We start from the raw sequence: 13,202 nt of genomic DNA on the forward strand, positions 1-13,202 counted from the left end.
CCTGAAGGATTTTTGAAAAATACTGGTGCTTGGGCCATATCCAGGCCCCAGGTCTCTGGGATAGAGACCCAGGCATTGGGAGTTTAAAAATCTACTCAGGTAATTTAATGGACTGCCAAGGCTGAGAATTACTGTGCTCAGACTGTTGATGTTGAAGTGGTAATGTGGGCAAATTGGGAATACATCTTTTTATTCAACCCCTTCTGATTAGAGTCTTGAATTATGGGATGGTAGTAAAAGTTGAGAGAGTAGTCTATGGTCATCATCTTTATCACAGTAATACTTTATATTTAATGAATGTTTCCAACTTGTCAAGGATTGTGCTAAGGGCTTTAAGGGAATCATCTCATCTCATGCAATTTTCACCTCAAACTAAGAAGTATTTATCACCATTTTACAGATGAAGCCAGTGAGGCTCTGAGAGGTTAATTAAGTAGCATGCCCCAAACCATACAGTTGAGAAACAGGAAAGCCTAAATTCCAATCTTATCAACTCCAGAATCCAAGCTTCTTACTACTATTCTATATTTCCATAGGACTGACTTGCTAATCTAGCTCAGATATAAACTGAAAAAGGGAACTCAGTACTATCCACTGAACAATTTAGAACTTGTAATGATTAAGAAGGTTTGTTACTCATAAAAGTACTAACGAAAACCATGGAAGATTTAAAAAAAATTATCTCAAAATAAGGAAAGCCTACTTATAAGAGAAAATACACAATATATAATTCTACAAAATAAAAATTTAGGCTGGACTTAGTGGCTCATGCCTATAATCCCATATTTTGGGAGGCTGAGGCAGGTGGATCACTTGAGCACAGGAGTTCAAGAACAGCCTGGGCAACATGGTGAAATCCCATCTCTACTGAAATACAAAAATTAGCCAGGTATGGTGGCACACGCCTGTGGTCCCAGCTACTCAGAAGTCTGAGGTGGGAGGATCACTTGGGCCCAGGAGGTTGAGGCTGCAGTGAGCCAAGATCTCACCACTGCACTCCAGCCTGGGCAACAGCGTGAGACCCTGTCTCAAAAATAAAATAATAAATAAAGTTCCGCATATAAAAGTTAACACAGGCCAGGCACAGTGGCTCACACCTGTAATCCCAGCACTTTGGGAGGCTGAGGCAGGTGGATCACCTGAGGTCAGGAGTTCAAAACCAGCCTAGCCAGCATGGCAAAAACCTGTCTCTACTAAAAATACAAAAATTAGCCAGGCTTGGTGGTGGGCTCCTGTAATCCCAACTACTCAGGGAGACTGAGGCACGAGAATCGCTTAAACCTGGGAGGCAGAGGTTGCAGTGAGCTGAGATTGTGTCACTGCACTCCAGCCTGGGCAACAGAGCAAGACTCCATCTCAAAAAACAACAACAAAAAAAAACAACAAAAAAAAAGCTACCACAAAGTTGAAAGACAATAGCAAATTGGGGAAAAAAATGTTTGCAACTTGCTGACAAAGGGCTAATTTCCCTAATATATAAAGAGCTCCCATAAATAATAATAACAATCACAATAACCCAAGATAAACAGAAAGGAAGCACAAATGGCTTTTCAAACATAAAAAACAGTTTGGGAGGCTGAGGTGGAGAGATCACTTGAGGTCAGGAGTTTGAGACCAGCCTGGCCAATGTGTCGAAACCCCGTCTCTACTAAAAATACAAAAATTAGCCAGGCGTGGTGGCGTAGGCCTGTAGTACCAGCTACTTGGGAGGTTGAGGGTGGAAAATCGCTTGAACCTGGGAGGTGGAGGTTGCAGTGAGCTGAGATCGCACCACTGCACTCCGGCCTGAGAGACAGAATGAGACCCTGCCTTAAAAATAAAAATAAAAAGATTTTCACTAACAAGACAAGTATAAATTAAAACTACACTATGAGGCCAGGTATGGTGGCTCACGCCTGTAATCCCAGCACTTTGGGAGGCCGAGGCAGGTGGATCACAAGGTCAGGAGTTTGAGACCAGCCTGGCCAGCATGGCGAAACTCTGTCTCTACTAAAAATACAAAAATGAGCTGGGCATGGTGGCACACGCCTGTAGTCCCAGCTACTCAGGAGGCTGAGGCAGGAGAGTCACTTGACCCTGGGAGGTGGAGGTTGCAGTGAGCCGAGATCACACCACTACACTCCAGCCTGGGCGACAGAGCAAGATTCCATCTCAAAAAAAAAAAAAGAGAAAAAGAAAAAAGTAAAATAAAAACACACACAAGGTACAGAAAAGAGTGTATGTTGTTTAAAAAATATTATATTTGCCTGATACATAAAATACATCTGGAAGGATATGTAAGAAAATAATACACTGGTTGCCTCTGAGAAAGGGGTGGCTAGGAGACAAGGATGAAAGGGAAACTTTTCAGCTGGGCACGGTGGCTCACGCCTGCAATCCCAGCACTTTGGGAGGCCGAGGCGGGTGGATCACGAGGTCAGGAGTTCGAGACCAGCCTGACCAACATAGTGAAACCCCCTCTCTACTAAAAATACATATTAGCCAAGATCGCACCACTGCACTCCAGTCTGGGCGACAGAGCGAGACTTTGTCTCAAAAAAAAAGAAAGGGAAACCTTTCATTGTTGAAAGATGAATAAAAAATTTAAAGATACAGAGGTTAGAAGGTAAAGAGGCAAGTCAGGACAGATAGCCGATGTAATAAAATCTTTCGCTTCACAATTAGAAATATAAAGCTTAGAACTACAAATAGAAAGTAAAAAATGTCTGTGTTAAATATTTTCCAGGGCCTACCATAGTGTCTTTCCCAAGATAAGAGTTCAATACATATCTGTTGGATGGATGAATGGTTACATGGATATATAAAACACAAATTTAATTTGATTATAGTGAGAGAAATAGAGTCAGATAACTGCTTTCATCTTAAACTGGAAATAGAATTGAGATTACACATTTCTGAAAAATTTTATCTAGATTACCTACGTTTATAGTTATTTACCAACTTACAAAATAAATCATACTATGTTCAACCAGAGAGATTTATTGTTGTTTTTAAAAATAAGACATATAAGGAATAATCAGACGTAAAAACTGTTTTGACTCCAATAACTTACAATGTGCTTTACAAAGAAGAGTCCTCACATTGCAATGCCTGTATCCACAGACTACCTGGCCATTATGGAAGGAGAGCTAGAACTAAGACAAAATTCAGAACCCAGGTCTGAAAGTATTTTTGCTAAATTCTAACCTAAGAGTTCCTGACAAAACGTGGTAATGCTGTAGGTTCCTATAAAATAAAAACATTTAGGATTTTCTCCTTTTTATTTTTGTTGCCATCATCACACCTGGAAGCCAGGAGTCATAATAACCGCTCTATTTTCTCTAATTCAAATGTTTGGACTGGGTGTGGTGGTTCACGCCTATAATCCTAACATTTTGGGAGGCCAAGGTAAGAGGATCGCTTGAGGCCAGGAGTTCAAGGCCAGCTTGTGCAACAAAGCGAGACTCCATCACTAACTCAAAAAAAAAGAAAAAAAAAAGTTTGTGTTGAAACACCATCTCATTTCCTTACCACAACTGAAATTTCTTTTTTTCAGCTGAAAAAAGATCATTTAATTTCAAGCTACCAGTAAACTGTTTCTCAATCACTTCTCAGCATGTAGACACCACATTCATGGCCCCTAGGAGCCAGTTTATCTACCAGAATAAGCGTCTTGCCTGATTCGAGTACAAAGACCAAATTTCTCTATACTAAACACCTTTCTTTTTCCCATTTCTTTCCTTTTCTTTCTTTTTTTTTTTTTTTGAGACAGAGTCTCATTCTGTTGCCCAGGCTGGAGTGCAGTGGCATGATCTCAGCTCACTGCAACCTCCGCCTCCCGGGTTCAAGTGATTCTCCTGCCTCAGCCTCCTGAGCAGCTGGGATTACAGCTGTGTGCCACCATGCCTGACTAATTTTTGTATTTTTAGTAGAGATGGGGTTTCACCTTGTTGGTCAGGCTGGTCTCGAACTCCTGACCTCGTGATCCGCCCGCCTTGGCCTCCCAAAGTGCTGGGATTACAAGCATGAGGCACCACACCCGGCCCCTCTTTTTCCCATTTCAAACTCTCCTCTTAAAATAAGGACTTCACAGTCAGTTCCAGTGTAGCAGGCAGAATAACAGCCTTCAGAGATGTCTACATCCTAACACCCATAACCTGTGAATATGTTATCTTACATGGCAAAAGAAACTTGCAGATGTGATTAAGCTTAAGAACTTTAAGGCCGGGTGCGGTGGCTCACGCCTGTAATCCCAGCACTTTGGGAGGCCGAGGTGGGCAGATCATGAGGTCAGGAGATCAAGACCATCCTGGGCAACATGGTGAAACCCCATCTCTACTAAAAATACAAAGGCCGGGCATGGTGGCTCATGTCTGTAATCCCAGCACTTTGGGAGGCTGAGGCAGGTGGATCACGAGGTCAGGAATTTGAGACCATCCTGGCCAACATGGTGAAACCCCGTCTCTACTAAAAATACAAAAATTAGCTGGGCATGGTGGTGGGCACCTGTAATCCCAGCTACTTGGGAGGCTGAGGCAGGAGAATGGCTTGAACCCGGGAGGCAGAGTTTGCAGTGAGCAGACATTAAACCACTGCACTCTAGCCTAGGTGACAGAGCGAGACTCTGTCTCAAATAAATAAATAAATAAACTAAAATAAAATGAAAATACAAAAACTAGCTGGGCTTTGTGGCATGTGCCTGTAATCCCAGCTACTTGGGAGGCTGAGGTAGGAGAATCACTTGAACCAGGGAGTCAGAGGTTGCATTGAGCAGAGATCGCTCCACTGCACTCCAGCCTGGCAACACAGAGAGACTCTGTTTCAAAAAAAAAAAAGAAAGAAAAAAGAACTTTGAGATAGAGAGAGCAGCCTGTATTACCCCAGGTGGACCCAATCTAATCACATAAATCCTTGAAAGTGGAGAACATTTCCTGACTATGTTAGAGAGAGATGCGATGGTTGAAGCAAAGTCAGAGATGTGACATTGATCCTTCTGAATGAGAAAGAGGGCCACACACCAAGTCTCTAGAAGGTCTTCCAGCTTCTAGAGACCCCTTCAAGCTGTAAAAATTCATCTAGTCATTTCATAATACACTATTACCTTAGCCATATATAACCATAACATATATACAAAATTTGCATGTATATAGTAAGGAGATGATTATAAATGGACAAAGACTTTTTTCCTGATTGGATTCCATCTCCTCAAACCTCTTTAGGGACCTTGCTCCATCAGTCAGTCTTCCTCTAATATCAGCCTCTCCTTCACCCTTAAGATCTCTGCCCTTAGACTGTAAACTAGTGTAGGTCCATTTCATTGTGGGGGAAAAAATTAAGTACAGTCTTCAGCACTGTTTCTGTTCTCAACCAACATTTTAAAAAGGAAATCTGTGTTCTTTATTTCTCCTTATTTTCCAGCTCACTATAGCCTTTCTACTCCCTACACCCCCCTGAAGCTGCTTTTGATTCTGACCCCCTAACTGACAAATCCAAAGAACTCTTCTCCAGGAAAGAGTCCACCTTACTCACTCAATCTGCTCCTTGGCATCCTCTCCTAACTTGGTCTCTGTGATACAAATTTTCCTGATTCTCCTCCTACCTCCCTGAGCTGTTCTGAGTCTCCTTGGCATCACCTCTTCTCCCTCAATCTATTCCCTAAAGCCTGGTATTTCCCAGCTTCCTCCCATCCATTCTTTTTTCTTGTCATTCCTCAGGGAGGCCTTCCCTAAATCAACATCTCTTCCTCACAACATTAACTGCCTCCATTCTCATTGGAATATGAGCTCCTCTGGGGTCTTGTTCTTTCCTTGAGGACTCTGCCACGGTTCTAGAAGATTTTTGAGATGATGAGTGACTCCCCAAACTGAAATTTTATAAAGATTAATCTGGGAGGAAGTGGTGTGTAAGACTGACCGGACTGGGTAGTGCCTGGAGATAGGAAAACTTGTTGAGAAGGCATAGAAGTACAAGCACGAAATGAAATGAAGCCTGAATTATTGCCTTGGCAATGGAAGGGAGGAAAAGTCAGGAGAAATATTTCAGAGGAAATATTTGGTGACATAATTTGATGATACACTAAGGAAGAGAGAGGAAAAGTCAGAGATGATTCAAAGGTTTCAGGCTTGAGAGACCAGAAAGATAATAACATCATGAACAGAAATGGGGTAACAAGGTATTAAATTAGGTTTGGGAGGGAGATGAAGCATTCAGTTTTAGATATGAAGCATCAAATCAGACCTGCCCTGCAGGCAGTTGGAAGACAAGGCTCTCAAATCAAAAGAGAAATCAGGCTGGGCGTGGTGGCTTACGCCTGTAGCACTTTAGGAGGCCAAAGTGGACAGATCGCCTGAGGTCAGGAGTTCGAGACCAGCCTGGCCAACATGGCGAAACCCCACCTCTACTAAAAATACAAAAATTAGCTAGGTTTGTTGGCACTCGCCTGTAATCCCAGCTACTTGGGAGGCTGAGGCAGGAGAATCACTTGAAGCAGGGAGGCGGAGGTTGCAGTGAGCCAAGATTGTGCCACTGCACTCCAGATTGGGTGACACAGCAAGACTCTGACTCAGACAACAACAAAAAACAAAACAAAAAACAAACAAACAAAAAAACAAAGAGAAATCAAAATTCAGTCTATAGATCAGGGGATTGTTTCCAGAAATGTGATAACAAAATCTACTAGAGTTGATGGATACATGGTAGGTAATTATTTGCTAAACAAATACATTTCTTTATACTCTTCCCTCTATTCAGGCACCCAGCTCAAGTACCAAGACACTCAAGACCCCTCCTTGGCACTCCAGAATACCTCACTGAGCCACTGAGTAACCACCGGCATTTGTTTTCTCTGTTCCTTCTTCTGGGTTGATCATTGCTAGATATTATAAAAATGTGCTCTCTAATCTTAGGGGCCTTTGCTGACACTCTAAACTCCTTTTACATCATCTCATATTGACATTCTGTTGAACGCCCTATAACAGGTTTTCCGAACTTCTTTTCATTTTTCTCAAGCCTCCATCCTGGTCTTCCTTTTTTAGCCTTACCTTTGCTCTCAGTAATCACCTTGCCTCCTAGTTTATTTACAAAATCTCAGCCATTCAATAAAACTTCTGTTCTCAACCCGATTTTTTTTTTCATCACATCCCTTTTTCCTTCCCTATTGTTTTCTCCTCTCCAAGGCTATATCTATGCCTTTGATCGTATTTGTTTCAACCCCTAGGAGCTTATTCCTTGACTTCCTTAATATCTACTCCCTTTGGTTGCTCTTTTCTTTTGGCCTAATAACATATTCAAGCTTCCCTGATCTTCCAAAAATGTTTTTCCTTCACTTTGATTCCCTCAGATGTATCATCTTATCACTCTCCATTTTTTTAATCACTAAGTAATATAAACTTTACAACTATGTGTAGTTTTGATTAGTAGTTTGAATTCTTGCTGTAACAGTTTTGTGTTGGTATGTTCTATATATTGTGTCAGAGTCTCCAAAATGTAAGTTTCTATAGGGCAGCAATCATCTGATAGATTAATCTTAAAATGTTTTCTGCTATGACTAATCAAATATTTGTACCATTTGGGATGCTGACTTTCAAGAAGCAACAAATAATCTAATACTACTTTGCCTTTATTTGTTTCCAAGGAGTTGGAATTGTAAGTATACTTAGAGTTATCATATGATGATTATCTCTTAGTCATAAGTCAGGATTTTTCGCTCTATAACAATAGCAATTATACTCACTTAAGGCTGTAAGCAAGAATCTTGGGCAATTCCTATGGCAACAGACTTGAGTGTTAGCATGAGAAGCGGGCAGTCAAGTTTTAATTTAGAAAGTGCCAATAAGAACACCGTATTTTTCAATTATTAATTTAAATACAATCAATCTTACTTCACAAAATATATTTATGTTTTAGAACTTTCTAGCACGAAACTTAGCAATGCCTTCCCCCTCTGTACTCTATACATATACCTACATTTCTCCTTCAATCATAAAAAGCTACCTCATTCCACCATAGCTACCGTCTTAATTGTTGATGAAGTTAGAGAAAACACCAGAACGTGATGCCAGGTATTTGGATCTAACAGCTAAAGAATGAAATATTTAAAACTTAAATGCATCTTTATAACCGACTTTTAGAAAAATTTATTTTTGGCTGGGCATGGTGGCTCACGACAATAATCCCAGCACTCTGGGAGGCCGAGGTGGGAGGATCATTTGAGGTCAGGAGTTTGAGACCAGCCTGGCCAATACAGCGAAACCCTGTCTCTACTAAAAATATATAAATTAGCTGGGCTTGGTGGCAGGCGCCTGTAGCCCCAGCTACTCCGGAGGCTGAGGCATGAGAATCACTTGAACCCGGAACGCAGAGGTTGCAATGAGCCAAGATCATGCTACTGTATTCCAGCCTGGGCAACAGAGCGAGACTCCGTCTAAAAAAAATACGAAAAACAAAAAACCAAAACAAAAACAAAAAAACTTATTTTTGTGATTTTACAAAAACCAAGTATGTATATCACAACAATGAAGGTTCCACAACTAGAAAATTGCTGAAAATATTTAAAGATATTTTGATTTATTATAGTAAAGCAAATGTATTCCTTACGTATAAAAATTAAATGAAAAAAATCACAGAGCAACTTTGCCAATCAGTAAATTTAAGAACAAGAAAGTCATAGTGGCTCAGATTAAAAATCTGACAGGCCACAGTGGCTCGTTTCTGTAATCCCAGCACCTTGGAAGGCCAAGGTGAGTGGATTGCTTGAGCCTGGGAGCTGAAGCCCAGCCTAGGCAACATGGCGGAACCCCATCTCTACTGAAAATACAAAGATTAACTGGGCATGATGGCGAGCATCTGTTGGTCCAGCTACTTGGGAAGCTGAGGTGGAAGGATCACCTGAGCCTAGGAGGTTGAAGCTGCAGTGAGCCATGATCAAGCAACTGCACTCCAGTCTGGATGACAGACTGAGACCCTGTCTCAAAAAAAAAAATCTATATCCCAAACATTCTGTGTTATTATTCTCATTTTATAGATAATAAGAGTAAGGCTTATACTCTTACTATAAAATACTAAGAGTAAGGCTTAGCAAGGGAAAGAAAATGTCCAAGATTCCACAGTATGCAAATGGAAGAACTGGGATTCAAATTCAGATTGATTATATGTCAAAGTCTATTCGTTCAACAAACATCTCATTGTCTTCTATCTGCCAGACATGGTTCTAGGGACCTTGGGATATATCAGAGAATAAAACAGAAGATCCCTGCACTCTGGGTGATTACATTCATTAGATGACAATTTCTCTATATTCTCTCCTGCTACCTACATCCACAAATAAAGAAAAATTTACTTTCCCAAAATTAACTCTTCTACTTATGTTCTTGATTTTTATCAGCTCAAGTCTCCTTTAAAACATAGAATACTCAATTATTGCCTCTTCCACTCTTCCACTGACCCCATCTAACTATATTAAATATACACAAGTATTATCTTTTTTTTTTTTTTTTGAGATTGAGTCTCGCTCTGTCACCCAGGCTGGAGTGCAGTGGCGTGATCTTGGCTTACTGCAACCTCCACCTTCCAGGTTCAAGCAATTCTCCTACCTCAGCCTCCTGAGTAGCTGGGATGACAGGCACCCACCACCACACCTGGCTAATTTTTATATTTTTAGTAGAGACGGGGTTTTGCCAAGTTGGCCAGGCTGGTCTCAAACTCCTGACCTCAGGTAATCCGCCCACCTTGGCCTCCCAAAATGCTGGGATTACAGGCGTGAGCCACTGTGCCCAGCCAAAAAAAATGAACTTTTAGAGTCCCTGGTAGGCCAGAACTTTATTGGACCCACCTAGGATGCTCTTTCCAAGGAACAATGGGACTTAAAAAAAAAAAAAAGTAAAGGTATATTAATTCATTGTCCTATCTAGAATGAAAGTTTTCCATTCTAAATTACCACAGCCATCACAAACTCCCTACATTTCTATCACAGACAGACCTCCCCCACAATTTTGCCCTTTAGTGAATCAGTAAACTAATTTTTTTACTGGTTTGGTTCTCTTGTCTGGCAAGTAAACTCAGTTTGCCTTCAAAGGGGGAGGGGAAATAGATAAATCAATGAAACAAAACAGGAAGTCCTGAAATAGCCCAGTATAGGTAAGAATTCAGGATACAAAAAGGTAGCATTTTGAAACAGGGAAAATGATTCAGTCAAAATGACATTGAATCAACTGGCCAACTGTTTGAGGGGAAAATCAATTATATCTCTACCTATCTCTTACTTCAAAATAAGTTTCACATAGAATAAATATTACATGGAAAAGAAAACATAAGCATGTAAGGCAGAGTTTCATTCTGATGTAAAAGTCTGCTATTAAGAGAAAATGTGTGTAAGTATATAACCATGGTGTGGAGAATGACTGCATTAGCATGATACAATGGGTGGAAATAAAATTGAATAGACTAATAGATTTAACTATATTAAAATTAAAACTTTTCTAACTTCAAAATAAAATTAAAGAGCAAATAGAAACTTACCAAAATATTTGTAATAATTATGACAGGTAAAGGTTTAGGGTCCTGAATATATAAAGAGCCCTTACAGGCAAAAAGAAATAACTTAATAGAAAAATGAACAAAGGATACGAAACACATTAGTAAAAAAAGAAACAATTCAAATATTTAGCAAAAAGATATAAAATAAATATCTAAACAATTGACTACTATGCTGCCATTAACAATGATGTTGTACAAACATATTTTATTCCCATGGAAAGTCTTTTTATTTTTGTTTTGAGATAGACAGCTCTGTTGCCCAGGCTGGAATGCAGTGGCACAATCTCAGCTCATTGCAACCTCCACCTCCCAGGTTTAAGTGATTTTCCTTCCTCAGTCTCCCAAGTAGCTGGGATTACAGACATGTGCCACCATACATGGCTAATTTTTGTATTTTTAGTAGAGACAGGCTTTCTCTATGTTGGCCAGTCTGGTCTCAAATTCCTGGCCTCAAGTGATCTGCCCATCTTGGCCTCCCAAAGTGCTGGGATTACAGGGATGAGCCACCACACGCAGCCTCTCTAAAGATATAACAAATTTTTATTACTAGCCAGCAATTATTTCTGGATTGATTGGTGTTTTTCATTTTCATTTTTAGTTTTTCTGATTCGATTTTTCTGTAATGAGCATACATTATTATTATTATTATTATTATTATTATTAATTTATTTATTTATTTATTTAGTTTTGAGATGGAGTCTCACTCTGTCGCCCAGGCTGGAGTGCAGTGGCGTGATCTCTGCTCACTGCAACCTCCGCCTCTTGGGTTCAAGCAATTTTCTGCCTCAGCTTCCTGAATAGCTGGGATTGCAGGCGCCCGCCACTACGCCTGACTAATTTATTTATTTATTTATTTATTTATTTTGTATTTTTAGTAGAAACGGGGTTTCACCATCTTGGCCAGGTTGGTATTGAACTCCTGACCTCATGATTCACCCGCCTTGGCCTCCCAAAGTGCTGAGATTACAGGCGTGAGCCACCGTACCTGGCCTATTATCTTTTTATTTTTATTATTATTATTTTTTTGAGATGGAGCCTCACCCTGTTGCCCAGGCTGGAGTGCAGTGGCGTGATCTCGGCTCACTGCAACCTCCGTTTCCCGGGTTCAAAGAATTCTCTTGCCTCAGCCTCCCAAGTAGCTGAGATTACAGGCACCTGCCACCACATTCAGCTGTTTTTTGTATTTTTAGTAGAGACGAGGTTTCACCATGTTAGCCAGGCTAGTCTGGAACTCCTGACCTCGTGATCCGCCTGCCTTGGCCTCCCAAAGTGCTGGGATTACAGGTGTGAACCACTGCACCCAGCTGAGCACATATTATTTTTAAGATAAGAATAAAACAAGAGGCCAGGCGTGGTGGCTCACACCTGTAATCCCAGCACTTTGGGAGGCCGAGGCAGGCGGATCACGAGGTCAGGAGTTCAAGACCAGTCTGACCAACATGGAGAAACCCTGTCTCTACTAAAAATATAAAAATTAGCCAGGCGTGGTGGCGCGCACCTGTAATCCCAGCTACTCAGGAGGCTGAGGCAGAAGAATCTCTTGAACACAGGAGGCGGAGGTTGCAGTGAGCTGAGATCGCGCCACTGCACTCCAGCCTGGGTGACAGAGTAAGACTCCCTCTCAAAAAAAAAAAAAAAAAAAAAAAAAAGAATAAAACAAGGTTACCTGGGTTTTGTTTGTCTTAAACTGCCACAACTCATTAATTTTTATTACAACCAGAAGACATCATTAAAACTATGGTAGGTCTGGGGAAAAATGTTTACCATACATGATGAAATAGTTTGTCTTTGACAATATAATTACATATGAAGAATATAAACTGCAAGTAAGGATGCCCCTAAAGCAGCACCATCCCAGTCTTTAAAGTATGGCTGCCTACACCTGCCTCCACACTGTTCCTTTCAGTATCACCAACACAACTGAACATTACTTTTCCTTTATAAGTCTTTCTTTCTGTTAATGCTAATGGTTATTTCATTCAGAAAAAATACAAGAAAATGACTAAAAAATTATTGCTCTAGTAAATTAATTTGATCACTGGAAGTCTAGTGGCTAGCAAAGGTCAAATTACCCTAAGCATTGATAAGAAACTTCTCTAGTCTGCAAATTGTTTGCTTTCAATGAGAAAGTTAATTGTTACCTTTCAGAGAAAGTGCCAAAGCACAGTGCCTGGTCCATAACGGGCACTTAGTATCCCCCGTTCCCCTCAAGCAGTGTGTTCATGTTTATTCAGACCCTGAAGGGCTGAGCACGGTGTCTCACGCTAGTAATCCCAGCACTTTGGGAGGCCAAGGCGGGAGGATCACTTGAGCCCAGGAGTTTGAGACCAGCCTGGGCAGCACAGTGAGACCCCATCTCTATATTTTTATTTAGAAATAAATAAATAAATAAATAAATAAAACTCTTCAGGAGTCTTTCTTTTTTTTTTTTTTTTTTTTGAGACAGAGTCTCATTCTGTCACCCAGGCTGGAGTGCAGTGGCCTTATCTTGGCTCACTGACATCTCTGCCTCCCAGGTTCAAGTGATTCTCGTGCCTCAGCCTCCCAAGTAGCTGGGATTACAGGCGTGTGCCACCATGCCCGTCTAATTTTTTGTATTTTTAGTAAAGATGGGGTTTTGCCATGTTGGCCAGGCTGGTCTTGAACTGCTGGGCTCAAGTGATCCTCCTGCCTCGACCTCCCAAAGTGCT

This window comes from Pongo abelii, chromosome 15 (assembly GCF_028885655.2).
Source record: "Pongo abelii isolate AG06213 chromosome 15, NHGRI_mPonAbe1-v2.0_pri, whole genome shotgun sequence".
Classification (NCBI taxonomy): Eukaryota; Metazoa; Chordata; class Mammalia; order Primates; family Hominidae; genus Pongo; species Pongo abelii.